Genomic DNA, 18,601 nt, shown 5'->3' with positions numbered 1-18,601 from the left:
TTCATAATTTTCTCTAACCCATAAAATTATGTCTTCTTGTGTGTAATTTTCTCTGGCCCACACAATTTTCTTTGAAGTTTGTTTTCCATTAGTATGATTTAGATGAATTTTATCCGCCTTATTTGAATTTGTCTCTCAGTGAATTTTTAACATTTCTCTAATAAAAGAACCTTCTGTTACAGATAAATAACAATGAGCTAGTTAAAAACCCGTCAGAGGAGTTTTGTCTTGGTAAAAAGAAGTAGAAAGAATCAAAAAAGGCATTGGTCAAATTCAAGGAGACATTAGAAGATTCATCTGAAGAAGAAGGAGGGAATGAAGAAGGAGAAGGCAACACAGAAGAACAAAAGGCAAGCAATGGAGATGAAGATCAAGCAAGCAGTGTAGAAGTGGAAGCTAGAGAAGAAAATGAAAAAGTAGAAGATAAAGAAGAAAATGAATAAAAAGAAAAAGAAGGCAATGAAGAAGAAGATGAAGGCACTGAATCTAAAGAGGAAGAAGAAAACAATGAGGAAATGGATGAAAAAGAACATAATGAGCCAATGGACCAACATCATGATAGCATTTGTGGCTCAACAATGCATCAGCCTTAAGAATCTGAGGAATCAAAGGACTCTCAAATTGCTAATCTACATCAAAGACTAAAGGCACTTTCTAAATCCAAAACAAAAGAAAAGAAAAGAAAAATTGGAATGAATTACTTGCAGAAAAGGACATTGCAATAAGAATCTTGACATCATATAACTCGGAACTGCAAGAAAGAGACAGCGCAAACTAAATGAATCTAAAGATGTTGGAGGTTCAAAAAGAAAATGATACAAAAACAATTCAATAGTTGAAGTATTCAATTTCAGAGCTTGAAACTGAAAATGTTAGATTGCGTAAACTAATTCAAGAACTATCCGTCTAACTAGCAACACAACCTTACTAAACACCAACACAAGTTCAACCACAAAGTCAGTGAAAATCTTAAGCCACAAAAAGTTACGTTCTTGTGTCAACATAACTCAAAGAAATTTCTATTTATTACAATTTCTCTGTCAATGGTAATTTTCTCTGGAAGTTAAATTTCTCTGACTACATTAGTTTGGCCAGTTTGATTTCTGCTGCTTATTTGATTTTCTTTGTCTATTTGCTTATTTAATTTTTGGAGCTTGTTTGATTTTCACTGTGTATAGTTGGAATAGAAGTGGAACAACAACCAACAACCTAGCAAGAACAAGTGGCACAGAAATAACAACCAAAACAAAAGACAAAAGTCTAAGGTAACTGAAAATTTTTGAATCAAATAAATTTACATATTGAAATATGATCTATTACTTCAGAGAAATTTAACTTATACTGATATTTTCACTGTCTACAGGGAAAAAAGATCCTACATCAATGATAAAGAATTTAAAGGCAAAAAAAAGGAAATAAAGGCAGCAAGATCCAAAATTTTAATATCCTAAAGTTGTGAAGGTGACTAGAGGTTCAAAGCAAGCTACAAAGAAAATAGAGCAAACCATCAAAGACAAAAAAGTACTTGATGTCGATAAGTATGTCTTGCCTCAACCAACAAGCATCAGAAAATCTTGGGTTTTTCCACAAACTCTACCGGTTTCAAAATTGGTAAAAGAACATGTAAAAGACATCTTGCAGCACATATCAAATGTGTCTGGACTCGAGTAAGTATAACAAATAAAATAGAAGATAGCAAACAACAATTTGTTGGACAGTCTTCACTATATTACTGTAGACACCCCAATTTTGACCGCTCGTAAGACTTAGGCGCTTTATTCCAAACACCCGATGATGAAAGTTACACTGTGCAATCTTTTGAATTCTCAGCGAAGAAATTTGGATTCAATCTCTAATCCCAAACCTTGCACCTCATTTTGGCCAAACTATTTTAAACCAAAACCCTCTTTCAAAATATTTGTCTAAAAGTTTCTCCGATGTTCCAAGGCTCGCATTTCATTTAAAACTGCACTTGTCGGTAAACCGAGTAAGAACGAAGTGGAAATAAATGAAAGGAAGGTGAACTCTTTGAAAACCAAAAAATCTTTAAAACATTTTGGTTAAAGGTTTGGAGTTGAAGAAAATTGGAGGAAAGGGAAGAAAGCTAGTTGGGGAGAAGTTGGGTATAAAATCGTTAAGAGAAAACTTAGCAGTATTCATTAAATCAGGCTTATCTCTTTCTACACTTAGACTTTAGTTGTGAGGCTACCACCATTGGAAAGAGGACTTCAGGGGCTTCATTTTAGACTCAAGAATCTCCTCAAACTGAGTCCAGATGAGGGAGATATGGCTATTTGAAGTTAGGCATAAATTCGATAAGGTCAAAACTGAACAACCTTCACTAAAATAGGAATATCTCTTAGCACACTTATAATTTATATGTGAGGCAACCTCCATCGGAAAGAGGACTTCCGGGGTTTCATTTTAGACTCAAGAATCACCTGAAACGGAGTCCAGATGATGGAGATATGCCTGTTTGAAGCCGGGCCTGAATGCAGATTCTGAGGTCCGATCAGACCTCACTGAGGTCATGCCGCCCCTTTTGACTTTTCAAAGCTGTCCAAATGTGCTGATATTTTGAGGAGCAACAGCTCAAGGCCTATAAATACAAGGCTCAAAGTGATGTTTTAAGGGGGACAAAAAACATTATCAAGAGTTAAGAAAACAATATCAAGTTAGAAATATTATATATCAAAGAGAAATATCAAGTTATAAATATCAACAAAGAGAAATATCAAGGTGTTAGGCAATATCCAAGAGTTGAAACCATCTTTGTTCTTCCTTGTTCTTCCATCCATCCATACCATACAAGAGCTTGAACTTGGATCTTGATTTGAGAATTGAAAATCATACTCAAACTTGAGGGTGCTTTGGAATCAAGTTTGATTTACAACAAGAACACTTCTCTACAAAAGGTAAATCCTCATTACTTTCATTTCAATCTTTGTTCACCTTTTTCTTGTGTTTTCATATTATTTTGGGACTGTTTTGAGGGCTGAAACTTGTGATTAAAAGCTACCCAAAGGTGGAGAGGTTAATCACCCTTCTTTGAACCTTATTCCAAGCTTGAATACTTGTGTTTCCCACTTGTTTTCGCTAATTTTTCCCACTGTTTTGGGGCTGATTTGGGACTGTTTTTGGGCTATTTTTCAACATCTAAACTATGTGATTTGAAGTTGTAAAAGTAGAGGGGTTAGCCGCCCTTCCTTCTACTTGTTTACTAACTTCATCCTATTTAATTTTGCTCGCTTTTTATAACTTAATTTCAGCACTATTGTATGCTATTAGGGGGCTGTTTAATTTATTTCAATGATTTATGTTTTAAATATCAAGTTTGTTTGTATTAACCAATTAATCAACTTCGCATAATCATCTCTGCAACCTCCCTCCATTCTTTGCTTATTTCAATTAAAAAGTTGTGAAAAATTAAGATTGTGGTTCAAGTATAAGAAAGGAACTCTTCCATGCTTATTGGTTTAATCTCTTCGGAGGTTTATTACCAAAAGTATAAAACACTCTATGCTTAATGGTTTAATCTTTTTGGAGATTCACTACCAAAGGCATAAAACGTTTTATGCTTAGGAGGTTCATTACCAAAGGTATAAAACGTTCTATGCTTAATAGTTTAATCTCTTTGGAGATTCACTACCAAAGGCATAAAACGTTTAGTGCTTAGGAGGTTCATTACCAAAAGTATACAATGTTCTATGCTTACTGATTTAATCTCTTAGGGGATTTACTACCAAAGGCATAAAACGTTCTATACTTAACGGTTTAAATTCTTTGGAGGTTCACTACCCCAAATGTATACATGTTCTTATACTAAAGCACAATCTTTTATTTTTCATTTCTCTTTGTTCATCAGTGTGTTTACTTTTAAGGGACTAATTGACCCTTGAAAATCACCAAGAAAAGTGTCATTATCACTTATTATCAAGTTTAGATTTCAAGTCATTATCACTCAAGTTTGGGTTTTTCTAAGTCATTATCACTTTTTTGAGTTTGACTAGTCCTTGTTGCACATCTTGAGTTTGACTTGGAATCCCTTATCGCTTGTAAATAAGTTTGACTCTTCCTTTGTAATTTTTCCCGAAAAAAATAAGATTTGTTTCTCGGGTTAAGTTGATGCTTGTTTCTCTTTATTGCGTTTTGGACTTAGTGGACGTAAATATCATTTTTGCACAAACAGGAGAAAAGATAAAGAAATGGAAAGGTAATAAAAAAAGCTAATGAAATTGGTTAAAATTGGATTACAACCGACATAAAGAACCAATATGATTAATTGAATTCGGTCGGACGTTATACCGAGTTTATTGTGTCAAGGCTTGCCTTACATCAATTCATGATTTTGATGAACCTTGAAGTGTCTCTAGTTCCCTTCTTGAATTCACTTCATGATAGGAATGAGGGGTGGTTGTTTATTCATTGCATTTATTGATCATTGTCCAAATTGTATCCGAAATCATCAAGCAATCAACTTGCTAATTGATGGTTTTGGAGATGATTTCAACCCTCTCTTGAGTATTTTTATGATAGAGAAGGGTAAAAAAAAAGACAAACATGGCTAGGAATACCCTGTCTGCATTGTTTCACCTCGGGTACAAAAAAAAAAAGATTTTCACAAGAAAACAAAGTATTGGATTTATTTGGGGCTCGACTAAGTCGCGTTTTGGGGTCGACAAGGCTCCAATAAATTGCAAAACAATATACTTTTGGTTGAAAGCAGTAACTAGGGGTGAAACAGAACAAATCCCAACAAGGCAGACAAAATAATTCCTAAGGAGCATCGAGCAATCATTGCATATTATTATTGTAATAAATTAGATAGCCCCTTTCATTTATTAGTCATTCGGCTTTGTAATAATTATTTGTTCGGACACTTGGACATTCGGACCCTTCTTTGCGAGGACAAATACGTAATAAGTTGTATGTCTTCCAACCCCTATTCTTTCTCCCTTTTATTTCACTACTTATGATGGTTAGATTAGGGACATCATGTTTAATTAGCATTTTTCACGATTTGCATCCATTCGTTTACATGCATAAAAGTTCGGCTCATCATCTTATTCAAATGTCAAATTCAAACTCCTTACTTGCATACATGCCCTATCACATACCTTGAATTGACTCACATGCTATACTAGTAGCCGAACCTTGTAGAACTTGGGCCCTTTTAAAACTTTTGGGAAGTGTATTTGAATCATGTATTATGTTTTGGGAATCTTCGGTGTTGTTGTACCTTGGTTTTGGATGAGTGAAATTTATTTAAACTTGTTGGGATGGCTCGTTCACGCTTGTTCGCGTTGAAAAGTTGTTTGGAAACTTGAAAATCATGTTCTGGGGTCGACACCAGTCTTGGTGGTGTCGACACCTTCTCTTTTGTTCGCCATAAGGGTCGACACCAAAGCTGGGAAGGGTCGACCCTTGTTCTGAATTTGTTCACTGCATTTTGGTGTCGACACCAGCCTTGGGAAGGGTCGACACCTGCAGTGCAGTCACACTTAGTGTTCCAGATTTCTTCTTAGGTGTCGACACCTGTGTTGTGAAGGGTCGACACCTGCGACTTTTTCCCAGATTTTTCTCACGGTTTGGACCTACTTTTTGGGGATATTTTGACTAAGATATTTTGGGTTGACTTTGGGGCTTATATCTATTTTTGACCTAGTACTATATAAAGGCCCTCACTTGACCTTTTCTCTCACTTTTTCTTCCCTTTCCTCTCTCTAAACCGTGAAACACCTTCTCTCTCTCTCAAAAGGCACTTTTTACTCAAAGATCCTTAGATCTACTTGTTTGAAGACCTCTACTCACCTTGCTCCTTTGAGATAAAATGTAGAGCTTGTCAAGGGCTTCATTTTGGTCCGAGTGGTTCGTGGTTTCATCGCCGGTAATTTTTGGGTGGTTTTCTCTCCTAAGCTTGAGGTAGGGATTTCCTTGTTCTTTTTCAATACTTCGTCTATAGATAGACATGTGGTAGTTTTGTATTGCATGAAAATCATATCCACGTTGGATTTGTTTGAAATCATGAGAACGAACCTAGGGTTGGTTGTTTGAAAATGGTTATTTTATCATTGATGGTTGTTTTGGGCTAAGTGGAGTGTAAATTAGCATGTTATAGTTGAAAGAAGAAAAAGCCCTAAATTATATTTTGATTTGGTAAATTAAAATGGAGGGGGGTTAACCTATGTTGTAAATCTCTATTGTTAATGTGAGTTGGGTGAAGGTGTTAATGCCTAAGGGATTAACCATGGTTTTGGAACGGGTTTGAAATGAATGTAGTGGACTAATGTGAGTTATGGCTTTTTATCAACGGAATTGGTTTTGTAAAACAAAAGGAATGAAATTGGTTTTGTGGAAACAAAAGGGATGGAGTCGGTTTTGTGAAAACAAAAGGAACCGGAATTTGTTTTGTGAAATGAGAAAAATATCTTTGATATAAGTATGAAAATTGGATTGTTGTTCCTTGAGTGTCGAACACACGCATGTGGGGGTTGTATCTTTAACTACCATGTTAATGTTATTGTTGGGTTTGTGATCTCATGATAATTGGATCTTTTAATAGATGTACTAAATACTTGCATCTAGAGGTTTGTCCTTGGTCATCGGTGGAGGATGACATGGTTGTATTGAATTGTCGTGTGTGTATTACACCACTGTTGATGAAGCATTGTATGTGATGAAATGCTGAGATACATTATATATGTATACTGGTTAGGGAGGAGAGAGGGGTTGTACTCCTGTGTGTGTGAGAAGATAGGGAGTGGACTCCACACACTTATGTGTTCATATACTTTAACACATTGCTTGTACCTTGATGGTTTATGTGTATGTGACACATGTTGATTGTACCCGATTGTATTGTGGTATTTGGTATTGTACACTGCGCTGATAATCAGAGGTACCGTTACCTTCCAGCTAGCGCCTGGAGAACTGACTGCGCTGATAATCGAAGGCACCATACCCTTCCAGCTAGCGCCTGGTAAACTGGTAGATTGTTGTGAGAAGTGTATCTTTGGCTTACTACGCACATCGCTAGTAGAGCAAAGTTTTGTTGTTATTGTTTCAGTGTATCTGGGAACATTGTGGATTGTGTTGGTTACAGTTTTGGAAGGCCGAGTTGCCTCATTGGTTTATCTTATGCATGTAGTTGAGTTGTTATCTCCCTTTTAATAGAGGTGTGCATGCTTAGTTATGATAGAATTGGGATTGAACCGAAATCTCTGTTATCTTTTGGAAATGCAAAGTAAATCGAACATTTTAGAGATATGTTTTGAAAAAGCACATCTAGTGTATGTGTAGAAAATGGAAGAGGGTAATGGGCTTGGTGAATTTATTTCCTAAGTAATTGTTAATGTTATGAAGGATTGGGAACGAGATTTAATGAAAGGAAAAGAAAGAAGAATCGCTTATAGCGTTGAATGAAATGGTTGTTTTCGAGAAAAGTTCATACATATATATATTTTGTATAAACTGTCACATTACTATTCTAGTACGAGAAAGAGTGTTCATGATCATAGCTATCTGTAAGTTGTTATTGTTGAGGGCCATGTTGAGATCCCTACTGGACTATATGTTCATCCCACGCTGTTGAATCTTTTTCAGGTGTTGAGCTGAATGTGCTGCAAGATTTGGATCTTTTGATTTGTTGGCCACGGGGCCTCTCTTATATGGGCAGAATGCCATATGTGTAAAAGGGTTGCACCCTTCTTCTTGATTTGTTGTTAATGATGTAAGCCCAAGGGCAATTTATTTATTATACTTATGTTGTATTTACTTGCATACGAATGAGAGCAATGTTATTCACTGCTACGAGTTGAATATACGAGTTCATTTCCGCATGTTATCTCTGAAATGGAATTAAGTAAATGAAATTGGTAATACTTCGAGTAATAAAAAGTGGGGCGTGACAACTTGGTATCAGAGCCAGCCGGGTTTGAAAACTTTGGGCTCGTGGGAAGTGGTTTTTACCACAGTGGGTTTACTACGTATAGTGAGGACGTTGCATATAGATATCATGAAAGTTAGGACTTGTGTGTTGCATTTATGTGAGCATGGGATTCAGTCTCTCGGATAGTATTCATAGCCGGTAAACTTGCTTTGAGGTCCTTTCGGAAACACGCTTGATCAACGTGGTTTCTGATGGGAATTCCTTGAGAGTTCCGAGATGAGTGGCTACCTTTGTGGACTTGATTCGATTATGTGTTTACATGTTTAGATGATTATATACAATAGAAATGTATGTTTTGAGACTAAGTGTGTCTTGTGACCTTTTGGCGGTAGTGTGTGCCTCGGAGAAGGCTATTGTGTTGTGCACTAAGTGTAATTTATTTTGTGCTTTATAGGATGTCTACACGAGGAAGTAGAGGACGGTTGAATAGTAGGAGTGTCGGTAGGGGCACAGCAGTTCCTTTAGCACCCGCCGTTGCAGCATCGGCTGTCGGTGAGGATGTCGCACGTGAGATTGTGAGAGCGGTGCAAGACGCCCTAGCTCGTACTGAGGGCGGTAGCGGGCATGCTCTCAAACTTACTAAGGAGTTTTTCCGCTCTGGCCCACCAGAGTTTGTGGGGGAGGCTAAACCGTTGGAGGCAGAGAGTTGGTTAGAGCAGATTACCAAGACTCTTGATATGCTCAGAGTCGAAGATGAGGAGTTGAGGGTTTCTTTGGCGACTTTTCAGTTGAAGAGTGATGCGAGTTATTGGTGGAAGTATGCTAAGAATAATGTGGGTAGCACGTGGGTTGCTTTTACCGAGGCCTTTTTGGCCAAGTATTTCCCTCCTTCTGCTCGGGAAAGGTTGAGGGATCAGTTTTTGGAGTTGCGTCAGGATGATACTCCTGTGGCACAATTTGAGATGCGGTTTACTAGTTTGTCGAGGTTTGCTCCAGAGTTGGTGGCAACAGAGGAGCGTCGTTGTTATGAGTTTGAAAGGCGATTGTGTTTCGTTATTCGGGAGAAGGTAGCTGGATCCTTTTGGAAGGATTATTATAATTTAGTCGAGGCAGCGGCCCATGTGGAGGTCATGGTGGCGAGTGATGATGGGGTTAAGGAGGAGACCGTCTCGGTAAGTCCCGCGGTTCCTAAATACTCTAGACTCAGTAAGGGGTGGAGGCGGAAACATGCTCTGTCGGGGGCTGGTTCCTTTTCTTCGTCAGGGGTTTCGGACACTTCGGTTGGGAGGTCCGGGGAGGTGCAAGTTTCGGACCAGTCTCAGAATAGGGGGTCTGGTGGTTGTTTCGTTTGTGGCCAGCAGGGCCATGGTAGACGTCTTTGCCCTTTGCGTGTGAATTCTGCAAGTGCTTCAAAACCTAGTCAGACTCAGTCGTGCCCGTCCAGTCAAGGACGCTATCGGTACCAGAAACGGGCAGGCCAGGCTTCAAGAGCCTCGCGAGGGGCGACTTATTAGCTAGCCCTGTATTATTACCCTGGAGGGGGAACTTTTGTGTTATTGACCGGTGATGTATTATATGAATCATTTTGTTGTTGACCGGTGTACTGTTGGATGCTGAGGCACCATGTTTATGTATCGCATATGTATGCATAGTGTTGTTCGTTTAATCCTCATGTATTGGGGAGTATGTATGGAATTTCGAAACCCCTATAATGTCTATTGAGAAGTTGTTAATGGGATCAATGATCCTGTTGTTGTTGCTTGCTTGGTACCTGTATGTTGATTAATGTTCTGGGCTTTGCTAGTTAAGGAGTCCGTGGTGACCCCATCGATTGTATGAGGGTAGTGTTCGTATTGTGATTGGCTATCAGTTGTTGGGTATGGTCTATGAGTGGATTCTGGAAGCATTCTTAAGAGGAAGAACAGGTTGTGTTCTAGGGTGACGAGATTAGCGTCTGTCAAATTGTCCTTCGTGATTGGGTTGTTGTAATTGAGGTTTACCAAGTCGGTTTTCAGTCGAGGAGATAGTAATTCCCTTAGACACAGTGTTGATGTGGTTTGATTTTAGGAGATCTAGTGAGATTCCAAAATTTGCAGGTTTGTGTGGGGAACTCAGTGTTTGGGGTTAGTGGCACTTCAGTGTGTGGTTTACTGAGAGTGGTGGTTTATTGAGTTGATTAGTCAGCTTTTGGTATTGGGTTTTGGGTTGACATTTGTCACCTTGAGGTTAGTCTCGTTCGTGGTAGACTTTGTGTGTTGATTAAGGAAAACTGAAACTAATCATCCGGTTGTGTCATTGAATATGACGGTTATAATAATACAGCAAATTTGTGTATTGAATGATCATTATGAATGATTGGATTTTTTTTTTTTATACATTATGTATGTATATTGTTTGGGAGGAGATAGGGGATGGACTCCGATGATACAGCACCAAAATGTGTATCTATTGAAAGATTGATATAGCTCATATGCTTATCTATGGTGAAGTGAAAAAAAATGTTTTATATGAGTTACTATCTCATTTAATTGTTTGGCCAGGTTCTGAGCCAGGTGTATGTTATTAAACAGGTTAAGTAAAGGGAGGCAACATGAAATTGCAAAACCATGAATTTCTTATGTCTTTTGTGTTGATAGTACTGTTATTATTTCTATTAACTATCGTTATAGAAAAGTGTTGTTCCGTGTTGGTTGTGGCATCACTGTGTGAGTGATGGTTGTTGATGGTGTTATTTTGAAAAGAAAATGGAAAACAAAATTTTTCTAGTGGTTGGGCCACCTAAAGGCGTTGTTGAGAAATTGATTTAATTCAAGGGTTTTGAGGATTTTCAAATGAATGATTTTGGCAAATAAACGGTGGATGATTGTGTTTTGGATAACACCGTGTGGGTGAAAAACGTATACAACGTTTTTTTTTAGTTTCGCATGGAAAATGCAAAGTTTATTTTGAAATGTCAGCATTGAAAATTTGACCATCTTTGAGAAATGTCTCATGAGCAAGAAAATGTTTTCCTTATATTAATGTGAAAGATTTGCCTTGAGTATCCTTTTATTGGAAGTAATTGTTGTTGCATAGTGACTTAGCTTGAAGCGCTGGTCAGATGTGAGTAAACTGTTTCAGAAGGGTTGATTTTGTTGTGGCTTTTAGGCCTACAGTGTTGTCGTTTGGAACGTGTTCCCTTAATTAGTCTCTTCCTTGGCAAGAGTGAATCGAAGGTTTGTTGTGAGAGTATTTCCTTCCTTGGTGCCCGAGTGTTGAGTGCTTTGTGATCAGCTGGCCTTGTGTTTTGGCGTTTCCTTAATTTCGGGGACGAAATTTCCTAAGGTGGGGAGGTTGTAGAACTTGGGCCCTTTTAAAACTTTTGGGAAGTGTATTTGAATCATGTATTATGTTTTGGGAATCTTCGGTGTTGTTGTACCTTGGTTTTGGATGAGTGAAATTTATTTAAACTTGTTGGGATGGCTCGTTCACGCTTGTTCGCGTTGAAAAGTTGTTTGGAAACTTGAAAATCATGTTCTGGGGTCGACACCAGTCTTGGTGGTGTCGACACCTTCTCTTTTGTTCGCCATAAGGGTCGACACCAAAGCTGGGAAGGGTCGACCCTTGTTCTGAATTTGTTCACTGCATTTTGGTGTCGACACCAGCCTTGGGAAGGGTCGACACCTGCAGTGCAGTCACACTTAGTGTTCCAGATTTCTTCTTAGGTGTCGACACCTGTGTTGTGAAGGGTCGACACCTGCGACTTTTTCCCAGATTTTTCTCACGGTTTGGACCTACTTTTTGGGGATATTTTGACTAAGATATTTTGGGTTGACTTTGGGGCTTATATCTATTTTTGACCTAGTACTATATAAAGGCCCTCACTTGACCTTTTCTCTCACTTTTTCTTCCCTTTCCTCTCTCTAAACCGTGAAACACCTTCTCTCTCTCTCAAAAGGCACTTTTTACTCAAAGATCCTTAGATCTACTTGTTTGAAGACCTCTACTCACCTTGCTCCTTTGAGATAAAATGTAGAGCTTGTCAAGGGCTTCCTTTTGGTCCGAGTGGTTCGTGGTTTCATCGCCGGTAATTTTTGGGTGGTTTTCTCTCCTAAGCTTGAGGTAGGGATTTCCTTGTTCTTTTTCAATACTTCGTCTATAGATAGACATGTGGTAGTTTTGTATTGCATGAAAATCATATCCACGTTGGATTTGTTTGAAATCATGAGAACGAACCTAGGGTTGGTTGTTTGAAAATGGTTAATTTATCATTGATGGTTGTTTTGGGCTAAGTGGAGTGTAAATTAGCATGTTATAGTTGAAAGAAGAAAAAGCCCTAAATTATATTTTGATTTGGTAAATTAAAATGGAGGGGGGTTAACCTATGTTGTAAATCTCTATTGTTAATGTGAGTTGGGTGAAGGTGTTAATGCCTAAGGGATTAACCATGGTTTTGGAACGGGTTTGAAATGAATGTAGTGGACTAATGTGAGTTATGGCTTTTTATCAACGGAATTGGTTTTGTAAAACAAAAGGAATGAAATTGGTTTTGTGGAAACAAAAGGGATGGAGTCGGTTTTGTGAAAACAAAAGGAACCGGAATTTGTTTTGTGAAATGAGAAAAATATCTTTGATATAAGTATGAAAATTGGATTGTTGTTCCTTGAGTGTCGAACACACGCATGTGGGGGTTGTATCTTTAACTACCATGTTAATGTTATTGTTGGGTTTGTGATCTCATGATAATTGGATCTTTTAATAGATGTACTAAATACTTGCATCTAGAGGTTTGTCCTTGGTCATCGGTGGAGGATGACATGGTTGTATTGAATTGTCGTGTGTGTATTACACCACTGTTGATGAAGCATTGTATGTGATGAAATGCTGAGATACATTATATATGTATACTGGTTAGGGAGGAGAGAGGGGTTGTACTCCTGTGTGTGTGAGAAGATAGGGAGTGGACTCCACACACTTATGTGTTCATATACTTTAACACATTGCTTGTACCTTGATGGTTTATGTGTATGTGACACATGTTGATTGTACCCGATTGTATTGTGGTATTTGGTATTGTACACTGCGCTGATAATCAGAGGTACCGTTACCTTCCAGCTAGCGCCTGGAGAACTGACTGCGCTGATAATCGAAGGCACCATACCCTTCCAGCTAGCGCCTGGTAAACTGGTAGATTGTTGTGAGAAGTGTATCTTTGGCTTACTACGCACATCGCTAGTAGAGCAAAGTTTTGTTGTTATTGTTTCAGTGTATCTGGGAACATTGTGGATTGTGTTGGTTACAGTTTTGGAAGGCCGAGTTGCCTCATTGGTTTATCTTATGCATGTAGTTGAGTTGTTATCTCCCTTTTAATAGAGGTGTGCATGCTTAGTTATGATAGAATTGGGATTGAACCGAAATCTCTGTTATCTTTTGGAAATGCAAAGTAAATCGAACATTTTAGAGATATGTTTTGAAAAAGCACATCTAGTGTATGTGTAGAAAATGGAAGAGGGTAATGGGCTTGGTGAATTTATTTCCTAAGTAATTGTTAATGTTATGAAGGATTGGGAACGAGATTTAATGAAAGGAAAAGAAAGAAGAATCGCTTATAGCGTTGAATGAAATGGTTGTTTTCGAGAAAAGTTCATACATATATATATTTTGTATAAACTGTCACATTACTATTCTAGTACGAGAAAGAGTGTTCATGATCATAGCTATCTGTAAGTTGTTATTGTTGAGGGCCATGTTGAGATCCCTACTGGACTATATGTTCATCCCACGCTGTTGAATCTTTTTCAGGTGTTGAGCTGAATGTGCTGCAAGATTTGGATCTTTTGATTTGTTGGCCACGGGGCCTCTCTTATATGGGCAGAATGCCATATGTGTAAAAGGGTTGCACCCTTCTTCTTGATTTGTTGTTAATGATGTAAGCCCAAGGGCAATTTATTTATTATACTTATGTTGTATTTACTTGCATACGAATGAGAGCAATGTTATTCACTGCTACGAGTTGAATATACGAGTTCATTTCCGCATGTTATCTCTGAAATGGAATTAAGTAAATGAAATTGGTAATACTTCGAGTAATAAAAAGTGGGGCGTGACAAACCTTAATTGCACGTTGCATGTGTTGCATTAGTCATTAAATTAGGATCATGCGTTTTTTTTTAACTATTTGTTTTCTTTTTGGACTCGCCTTTGGACATTAAGGTAAGCATTTTTGCTTTAGCATATTGCATAAGTGTGAATACTGTCATATCAAACATACTACCATGAGGCTAACTGCTTATTTAATATACCTATTTGAATGCTAGTGGATGAAGGCTAATCACTTGAATTGGGATACTTTGATTCATGTATATATGAGATCACCATTTTCAGTGATACATATTCAAAACATTTTTTTTTCAAAACAAACATGAAATCAAACATTCCAACTTTTCGTGAAATTAGTCTATACTTGTATGTTACATATAGAACAAGAGCATATACTGTACATAAAAACCACATCATGATTAGTAGAGGTCGATCTTTGATCGGGTGAGTGGGGTGTTCAATTATTGATCTTCCCCTCTCATACCTAAGTTCCCGAACCAAGACACTTTGGTAACGACGGACTAACGGCCTTTGGTATGAGTCATGGGTTTCCTAAATTTTTTAAAAATAAATATTTAGGTGTCGACTCTGAAATCTGACAAAGCAGTCCATTTTTGGCATTTGATTCAAACATCGATTTTTCAAAAGAAATTGCCAGATTTGGACTCTTTTTGTGTTTCCACTGTTTCACATTGCACTTGTGAAATCAGAATCAAAACCAACACAAGTGGAGTCCGAACTGTAAGGGCTATTCATTCTTCCGAAAATGAGCGCGAAAAGTTGAGCTACAATTACGAATAAATTTTGTTTGTGTACTTAACAACAAACAGAAGACATAAAGAAAATGAAAGAGATTGTTTGATTACAAAAATCAAACCAGTAAGTAAAATAAAATAAAACAATAGATTCTTATTTTGTTACAAAAACAAAATTAGAATCTGATATAAATAAATAAATAAAATAGAAAGTAAATTAATTACTAAAATTATATATTTATTAAACAAAATTCTAATCAAGTCCAGGGTTTAACACTGTGTCCTTAAGACAGATTCGTCCTCTCCACGGTGCTTTGAAATTGTGGACGTCTATCTTCCAAGATAAAATGATCAACAGTGAATAGTAGCAGCACTACAAACTATTCACACAACGAACACATTAAGTGTTTACACTCTTTCTCACGAGGAAAATAATGTAGCAAAACACAGAGAGAGCAGATAGAATTTAGGACAAAAATTAGAGTGAAAAAACCAAGTGAGGGACTGCCTATTTATAGATGTAAAGGTGGCTGTACAGTTTGAATTAAACAAGTGCAAAACCTGTTTGAATAGGTATTATATCTTTTTGGTTTGAATGAACTAGTAATGTGGCTGTTGGGTTTAAATTCAAACAGACATGAATTTGTTTGGTTTAAATTTAAACATATATTCATCTGTTTGAATGGGGGAAAAACCGGAGCCAATTCTAAAATTAATTTTCGAAATTCAAATTCCAAAAAATTAGAATTTAATTTTAGAAAAATAAAATTCAAATGTTTTTGGCCCAAAAAAATAAGTATTGGGCCGGACAAGTCCAACCCAACCACACACCACGCGCCTAAGCCCAGCCCGCCGGCTCGGACGGACGGCAGCGGCGCGCGTGTGTTTATTTTAGGTCTAATGGGTCTAACCCACTTTACCCATAACATTCCCCTCTACAAAACTTGGGTGCCCCTTGGGGCCTACCACAAGTTTCAAACTCAAGCCTTATAAATTCACTCAAAGTTTGCCTACCAAATCAATGTGGGACAAGCCTTAAACCAAACATTTAGGAAATTTCACCAAAAACACAATTTCTATGGAGCTCTTTTTGGTTTCAATTTTCCATTCACCCGATAATGGTTTTGAGCAACCAAATATACTATGTGAATCACAATGCGGTATAGAACGCGTTACCACTTACATCTGCCAGCTTTGACGTATGGGTCCCACCAAAAAAATAGATCAAAGTTAAGAAAAAATCATATTTTCCAAAATTATTTCCAACACAATTTACTAACTTATATTGCATTAACAACTATTAAATCTCTTCTTTGTCATTTTGTAGGGCTTTAATCTGGACAAGTGAGTTGAATCTCATTACTTTTGAAGATATTGGAAACCTAATAAAGGAAAAAGAAATTGCCACCAATGTAAGTCTTTTATCAAAATTTCTCTGCAATGTTCCATCAGCCTTTATAAACCAATGTTACAATTATAAATGATATTTTTCAGGTCATTGACGGCTATGGAGAGATCCTATTTGCTGACCAAAGAAGAAAAGGACAACAATCAACTTCATTTTTTTTCCACATGCATGAGTTTGGTATGTTACTACTCTTTTATTTGATTTTCTCTGGAATTTACTTACTACTTTCTCTTATTAAGATACTTCTTGAAGCCAGTTGCGTCACTAGTCTAATTTTCTCTGACTAGTTGTGTGCATTTAAAATTTCTCTGTATGTATATTTCTAAAATTCCTGTCATTTCAACTTTCTCATAACCATTTTTTGATTTTCTATGATCGCAAAATTTCATCAAGATGAAGGAAAATCAAACTTTCCGAGTCTCATTATTTGACAAGCATCTTGAAACAGTATGGAAGAACTACAGGTTCCTCCATTTCCCAAAAAATACCGAGGGCAATGAGAAGTCAACAAATGAAAATCACTGGACCTTGCTAGTCTTGGACAAAGAAGACAATTTATGGAGGTACTACAACTCACTAAAACCAAGGAGGGACAATGCATAAGCCAAATATATCAAAAAGGCAAAGCAATTAGTAACGAGTACAAATTTCTCTAATCCATGATAATGTTTATGTGATGATAATTTTCATAGAATCTCATTAATTTGTGTGTAAATTTCTCATTTAAAAATTATTTTTTTGCATCAAGATTATGTGGAGAATTTTTTGAAAGCTTGTCTTAAAAGAGAGGCACAATCACAACCCTCTTTCAAATTGATAGACTCACAAAACACAAATTATGACTTTGAATATGTCAACAATGCTCCACAATAAGATAGTGATTTGTAAGTTCCATACATCATTTATAAATAAGATAATCTAATTTGAATGTTTCTTAAAACTAACTATACCTATAATTTGTATACAGTGTGGATTATGGCCTCTTTGTATGCTACGTAATGAGACAATATAGCAATCATGAACCTATTAGCTCGAAATTGTCGACACAAGACGTAAGGTTGATGAGGGCAGAAATCATAGAGAGATTTGTGACCGAAGTTGGCTGGTCATAGATAGAACCAATTCAAATACCACCAGAAGAAGAACCAAAAGTATAATAGTGAAAGCACACTAGTGAAAAGAAGACAATGCAAACAATGTAATTAGAAATAACCCTTCAATTTGTTTTTTCATACATTAAAGGAATGATGATGTTTGACATATATGTATATATCATTTTTTGACTAATGTAAATTTCATAGCTATCAATGGTTAAATATATATATTTTTTATAATGCATGCTAAGTGGTGATTGTCAACATAATTCATACAGAGAAAATTGTCTGCAGAAATTTCTCTGATATGATGTTACCAGAAATTCACAGAGAAATTTAACTCGTATCGTGCCAAGAGGATGCCTACATGATCATTTAATCTGTAATGCACTGTGTTGGGTACAAAACAATCATCAAATTCAAAAAACACAAAGCGCACAGTAATTTTCTTTGCTATTTGCATATTTCTCTAGATGAATTTAAAGCTTCAAAACACAGTGCGCAGAGAATTTTCTCTGCTAGTGGCAAATTTCTCTGGATGAATTTGATTGGTATTATAAACACACTACCTATAGTATGTTTCCACAAACACAATGCACACTGTAATTTTCTATGCTATTGGCAAATTTTTCTGGATGAATTTGACATCATAAAACACAATGCACATTTCAACAAACACAATGCCCATAGTAAATTTCTCTTTTATTGGTAAATTTCTGGAACAATTTGACTGGTATGAAGTTACCAGAAATTCACAGAGAAATTCAACTCGTATCGTGCCAAGAGGGTGCCTATATGATCGTGTAATCTGTAATGCACTGTGTTGGTACAAAACAAGCATTAAATTTAAAAAACACCATGCACATAGTAATTTTCTCTGCTATTGGCAAATTTCTCTTGATGAATTTGACCTCACTAAACACAATGCACAGAGAATTTTCTCTGCTAGTGGAAAATTTTTCTAGATTAATTTGACTGGTATTATAAACACACTACCTATAGTATGTTTCAATAAACACAATGCACACTGTAATTTTCTCTACTATTGGCAAATTTCTCTTGATAAATTTGACCTCACAAAACACAATGCACATTTCAACCAAAACAATGCCCATAGTAAATTTCTTTACTTCTGACAAATTTCTCTGGATGAATTTGACTGGTATTATAAAGGCACTCTCAAAGTAAATTTCTAAAAACACAATACAAAAAGTAATTTTCACTGCTATTAGAAAATTTCTTTGGATGAATTTGATTGGTATTATATACACACTGTCCAAAAAATACATTTCACAAAACAAAATACACAAAGTAATCATCAAATATATTATTCATTCAATAAAATGTATTATCCTCAACTATTTAACAAATGTTCCTT

At 36.7% G+C, this 18,601-nt stretch overlaps 1 long non-coding RNA gene across 2 annotated transcripts; it reads left to right on the top strand.

The window, feature by feature from the left end:
* Positions 1–2,644: 2,644 nt before the first annotated feature.
* LOC114293782 (uncharacterized) lies at positions 2,645–17,467 on the top strand. 2 transcript variants are annotated; one of them, XR_014360726.1, is made up of 5 exons: positions 2,645–2,915; positions 16,049–16,133; positions 16,216–16,306; positions 16,523–16,692; positions 17,097–17,467. It is a non-coding gene; the product is annotated as an uncharacterized LOC114293782 (long non-coding RNA). The 2 variants fall into 2 exon arrangements; XR_014360725.1 differs by lacking the exon at positions 17,097–17,467 and having other exon boundaries at positions 16,523–17,078.
* Positions 17,468–18,601: the final 1,134 nt, after the last annotated feature.

The sequence above is a fragment of the Camellia sinensis genome, chromosome 2, assembly GCF_055761805.1.
Source record: "Camellia sinensis isolate YWXY chromosome 2, ASM5576180v1, whole genome shotgun sequence".
NCBI lineage: Eukaryota > Viridiplantae > Streptophyta > Magnoliopsida > Ericales > Theaceae > Camellia > Camellia sinensis.
This window is presented reverse-complemented; position numbering and strand designations above follow the sequence as displayed.